General features: G+C 44.0%; 1 protein-coding gene across 8 annotated transcripts in view; it reads right to left on the reverse strand.

Moving 5' to 3' along the window:
* Nucleotides 1–5,236, reverse strand: part of WDR31 (WD repeat domain 31) — a 30,179-nt gene extending 24,943 nt beyond the window's left edge. For 2 of the 8 annotated variants that reach the window (XM_025282258.3, XM_006061240.4), the window contains exons 1-2: nucleotides 4,912–5,227; nucleotides 728–854 (exon numbers count right to left, since the gene is read on the reverse strand). The gene's annotated coding sequence lies outside the window, so the exon portion shown is untranslated. Of the gene's footprint in view, nucleotides 1–727; nucleotides 855–1,891; nucleotides 1,934–4,911 lie in introns of those variants that run through there. The other 6 variants (XM_044940474.2, XM_044940472.2, XM_025282260.3 and 3 more) reach the window with 5 other exon arrangements.
* Nucleotides 5,237–6,000: the final 764 nt, after the last annotated feature.

Raw genomic sequence — 6,000 nt, forward strand, 5'->3', positions numbered from 1 at the left:
TAGCCCACCAGGCTCCCCCATCCATGGGGTTTTCCAGGCAAGAGTACTGGAGTGGGGTGCCATTGCCTTCTCCGAACCACAAGACTATCTAGTACTTAAGGAATGATGATGCTGACCTCTGCTGACCCTGGTGACTTAATCAACTAAAGCTGTGACTCTGACAACCTGTGTCCCAAATTTATGCTGAACTCTCCTCTACTCAAGCCCCTTATGAATATGCATACACCACCTGAGCCCTTTCATATATATGCGTGCACTCTTATCTTAAAACTTCTCCAGTTTTGCTGTTCCGAGAGACACAGTTTAGGCAAGTATCCATGTTCTCCCAACTTGCTGCAAGTTGTAAATCCTTTCTTCTGCTCTTTGGCTTGGCTGTGTATTTTTGGTCTTGACACTCAGCAAGAGGGGAACCTAGTTTTTCAGTTACCACAAATTTGTCCCCAGGAAAAATTCCAGGATAGTTTTCAAAAAGCTTGCAGTGTTGTACTGCTGTAGTTAGATAAGAGATTGCAGGGCTTCCTATTTGCCAACCTAACCCATTTTTTAACACTGCCATCAAACTAAGGACAGATGCCACCCACAGATCTAGGTCACTGATGCTATAAATGGATTGACTCTGCTTAAAACTGATTGGATTTTTAGCTGGTATCTTCTGAGAGCCATACTTCCTATCTGAAGCATATTCATGGGACAATCTACGGAAAAGAAAATCTTTAGAATTACTTACGCCCAAACCAGTGGGATCTTCTTGGTGAACTGCCGTATTTAAAAGTTGTAAACTTTGTAAACTTGGTAAGCTGCTGCTTTGTAAAGCTATCCTTTGGAAAATAGTTCAGGCAGCCACTTCTTAATCTCTGTAATTAGTGAAAAGACAATTAATCTCTTCTCTAACCATGTTTGTACTGAAAGGAGATTTACAAGGTAAATAAGAAACTGTTAAAGAGATTGTTAAGTGTCATTTCCCCTCACAAAGATTTATTTTGCAAAATTCAAAGATTTTATAACTTGTACATTTCCAATACTTAGGGAAACTATACCATAATGTTAATTATACAACTATTTTTAAATATGCAAAACAGGATATATTTAAACTCATCATTAAATATTTTTATTTTACTCATAGTAATATTTTCATTTATCAAAAATCTTCAGGAGTGACTGCTTACTTCCAAGCTTACTGTTTTTGTGAGAAAGTCAAATTCTCCTGTTTAAAATAATACTTTAAGTATGAATTTTTAAAATATTACTTTAAGTAGAAACAGTTTCTCAAAATCATCACATATAAACTCTTTATTTAAAGATCTTCAGAATATGAGCAGAAACATCATTTGCTCAAAATTCTAACTAGGTAGAGCTCTTGACTTCTAGCCCAGAATTTCCACTATAAACATCTACAAAGAAGAAACAGCTTTACAGCATTTTAACAACTAAATTTTAAGAACTCAGATAAACTCTAATTATTGATTGATCTTATTCTAATTACTAAGAGCAGCACAAAATAGTCAGAATAATATTTCATTAGGCGCATTAGCCTTGAAATGAGGCCTACGTCTGAATTATAGTTCTGCTTCGTTCAGTCTAGGGCAAGTTCCTGAACCTCTCTAAGTCTCAGTTTCCTATGTGTAAAATAGGATAATAACTCTATCATTCAGCTTCTGTGAAGATTAAAAATAGCACTTAGGGACATCTCTGGTGGTCCAATGACTAAGACTCCAAGCTCTCAATGCAGAGGGCCAGGATTCCACCCCTGGTCAGGGAACCAGATCTCACACACTGCAACTAAAGATCCCGTGTGCTAAAACTAAGACCCAGAGCAACCAAATAAATTTGCTGTTGCTCTTGGTTAGTAGCTAGGTTGGGTCCGACTCTTTGTGACCCCATGGACTTCAACCTGCTAGGCTCCTCTGTCCATGGGATTTTCCAGGCAAGAATACTAGAGTGGGTTGCCATCCTCCTCCAGGGGATCTTCCTGACCCAGGGACCAAACGCAAGTCTCCTGCATCACAGGGGGATTCTTTTCCACTGAGCCACCTGGGAAATCCAAACAAATATATAAATAAATATTTTTTAAAACAGCACTTAAAATATGCCAAGGACTTTTTTAAACGCTTTATATTTAACTCATTTAATCTATTCCACAAGCCTCTGAGATAGACGTTACTATCTTCATTTTGCAGATGAGAAAAGTCAGGCACAGAGATGTTAAATTACTTGCCCAAGTTTACACATAAGTTGCAAGTAAGTGTCCTAGCTGAAACCTGAGTATAGGCATTTGGGCTCCAGGGGCTTTGCTCCCTACCAGCTTACTACACTCCCTCTCTGCAAAAACTAGTGCATTTCAAACTCTTGGTTCGAGCTGCAGATTGTTAGTAACAAATGATGACTACCAGAATGGTTACTGGATTGACAGAGATAGCAATGCTAAAAGCAGCAATTTTCACTATTATTAATTCTACTCTTAATACACAGATATTAAACATACATTACAAATATACACAGAGAATATACACATGTGAAAGTGAGTCTGGAGTATATTAAACTGAAGCCAATTATGTCTCCTGACCAGAGTGACTGATCACACTAAGGCTAAGAATTCATTATGTTAGATATTATATGAAAGGAAAGGATGCTCCCACTCGCTCAGTTGTGTCTGACTCTTTGCATCCCCACTGACTGTAGCTCGCCAGGCTCCTCTGTCCATGGAATTTTCCAGTCAAGAATACTGGAGTGGGTTGCCATCCTTCTCTGGGGGAATCTTCCTGCCCCAGGGACTGAATCTGCGTCTCTTGTGCCTTCTGCATTGCAGGAGGATGCTTTACCACTGCACCACCCGGGAAGCCCAGATATGATATAGCAAGGCGATTTAAAACCTTGAGAACAAAATATATGTACTTGGATAATGTCCATGTTGCTGTAGACTAAGAAATGAAAACACTATTCAAGTTATCTGCCATAGTTTATATTGTGAACCTGCAGTATACTTGAGAGGAAGGAAAATGTCTTATTCATTTTTGTATTGGCGCTTTAAGCATGGCCTAGGAAAACAGATGCAAGGCAAATATCTCTTGAATGAATGAATGGAATACTAAGGTGGGAGAGTCTGCTTGGCAAGCTTTTTTTAAGGACCTAACAATATGTGCAGAGAAGGCAATGGCACCCCACTCCAGTACTCTTGCCTGGAAAATCCCATGCACAGAGGAGCCTGGTGGGCTGCAGTCCATGGGGTCGCTAAGAGTCGGACACGACTGAGTGACTTCACTTTCACTTTTCACTTTCATGCGTTGGAGAAGGAAATGGCAACCCACTCCAGTGTTCTTGCCTGGAGAATCCCAGGGACGGGGGAGTCTGGTGGGCCGCTGTCTCTGGGGTTGCGCAGAGTCAGACACGACTGAAGTGACTTAGCAGCAGCAGCAGCAACAATATGTGCATACATGCTAAATTGCTTCAGGTGTGTTTGACTCTGCAACCCTGTGGACCATAGCCCACAAGGCTCCTCAATCCATGGGATTCTCCAGGCAAGAATACTGGAGTGGGTTGCTATGCCCTCCTCCAGAAGATCTTTCCAACCCAGGGATCAAAGGCATGTCTCTTATGTCTCCTGAATTGGCAAGCGGGTTCTTTACTACTAGTGCCACCTGGGAAGCCCCCAACAATATTCGGGTCGTTTACCACTGTCCAATAACAGATTTTCCAGGTAGCAGTTACTCTGACCCGTTCCACATAGAGGACTTGATTCCAGGTCAAATCAGGCCTAAATCTGAATCCTAGAACTCATTTCTGCCCCAAGCTACTCTCCAAAGGCCTTTAAGATCCTCAGTGGTCACTCTATTTTTAAATTTTTATCTTATTTAATTTTTTGGCCTCACTGTGGATCATGTGGGATCTTAGTACCCTCACCAGGGATCCAGCCTGTGCCCCCTGCAGTGGAAGCATGAAACCTTAACCACTGAATTGCCAGGAAAGCCCCTCAATGGTCACTCTAAGCATAATTCAGAGAATTCTCTTTTAACTTTCCAGTGCAACATTCCTTGGTACACTCCAGAATATTTCCACCTGTCACTTTCCATAAAGAAACTGGGACTGGAGACTCAGATGGTAAGGAATCTGCCTGCAATGCACAAGACCCGGGTTTGATCCCAGGGTCAGTTAGATCCCCTGGAGAAGGGAACGACAACACACTCCATCCAGTCTTCTTGCCTGGAGAATTCCACAGACAGAGGAGCTTGGGCGGCAGTCAACTGGGTCACAAAGAGTGACTAACACTTTCACTTTTTTCCATTTCCAAAGGTCACAAAGGGGTGAAGCTGGGGCACTGGATCTTATTCAGCTGGACTACTGGTCCACTGTTCATGTAAATGATGATTTCATATCCCCCTCCTTCTCCCCAAATCTCCTTCTGCACTTATCTAAACTACACTCTGGAAGACCAAGGAATCTAAAACCAAAGCTCAAACAGAAACAAAACCACAGGTAGAAGCAAGTAGGAAATGGTCCGATATGACCTTCTAATGGTACAGGTAGGGGAAAGAGCGTCTCAGAGAATAAGAGGGTCTTGCCCAAGATCATTTAGGGAATCAGCACTACGTCAGAACTCCCAAGGTTGCCCCAAATTGTGGGGACAAACTCTGTGCAGTTTTTCCTTTCAGATCACACAAATGCCCTGCGCCTCTTCAAAGCGTTTGGCCAAAGCTTATTTTTGATGAAGCTGAGGTGGGTGGGGGGTGGGGGGTGGGAATGGATGGAGGGGTGTTCACCCAAGACTGGATGTAAGGCCACCCAACCCAAGGCGGGCCCCGGGAACGCCCTCCCCGCTTTGGCCAGTCAGGCGGCTTCGGCTCGGAGAGCGCGAGGGTTCCCACTTCCCCTCCCATCAGCTGCGCCCTTTCCTCCCGCCTCGGGCTCCATACCCACCGGCGGGCCGGCCGGGCCGGGAGCTGAGGCCCAACTAGGACGCCGAACCCGACGGCGTCCACAGCCTCCAGGCTCCGCAGCCTCCGGCGCCTCCGCCCTTAGCAACGAAGTGCGCGTCGCTAGGTCTGGAGTCCTGCGAAAACCCTCCGGGCGCCCTCTCCAGCCACCGAACCCGGGTTCCGCTCACCTGACGTCTCTCGGGGGTTGAGCCGAGAACGCCCCGCCGCCTTCTTACTGCAACAGTGCGTGGTCAAGGTTCCAGAAAATAGGATTAATGTGTTCAAGATCACCAATGCCAGAGAATCTGTATAAAACAAGGAAACCATGTATCACTGTAATAGCCACTGAGAAAGCACTTAATAAATGTCTTCTTTTTAACTATTCATTCAGATAGGGATGTTGCTTTATTTCTTAGGAGTTTTCCCTTATTCCGCTAAGGCAGAGATCCCTCCCTTGTACATTTCTCCAGGTCTCAGACACCCCCATTCCTTTCTTTCTTTCTTTCTTTCATCAAACCTTGACAGCCCAACACCATAGCAAGGAGACCCTGGAGTACTTCTTGAGATCCATTGGGAAGACGGTTCTAGAAACTAACAGCAGCTACAAGACAGTTTTTGTGGTTGCGGTTGAATTCCTTCTAGATTAGAGTCTTGTCATCTCTCTGTTCCTAGTACAGAGCACAGGATTTGCTAGCGGCTGGTTGAATGTGTGTTGAATGAATAAACAAATGAATAAACGGCAAGGACCCTAGTCAACATTTCTTTTGCACCCTAATAGGTGCCTCCTGCAGTGCTGATCTCCCAGCAAAACTGCCTTCAATGAAGACTCGTGGAGTTTCTGAAAGTTAGGTATCTGTAGGATCAGAAGTTGAGATGGTGAGGGAAATTTACCTTCATAGAGTGTCAGGGCTGGACATGGAGGTCTATCATTGGACCCAGAGAGGGAATCCCCTCCAAGCCTCTGCATCACAGTTTCTCTAGCCTCTGTTAATGCTCCCTCAGTGACGATACATTCATTACTTTATCAGTTAGTGGTCTGTTGTTAGGAGATTTCCTCCTGACAGGAGCTGGGATCTACCTTCTTGCCATT

This window comes from Bubalus bubalis, chromosome 3, assembly GCF_019923935.1.
Source record: "Bubalus bubalis isolate 160015118507 breed Murrah chromosome 3, NDDB_SH_1, whole genome shotgun sequence".
In the NCBI taxonomy this organism is placed as follows: domain Eukaryota; kingdom Metazoa; phylum Chordata; class Mammalia; order Artiodactyla; family Bovidae; genus Bubalus; species Bubalus bubalis.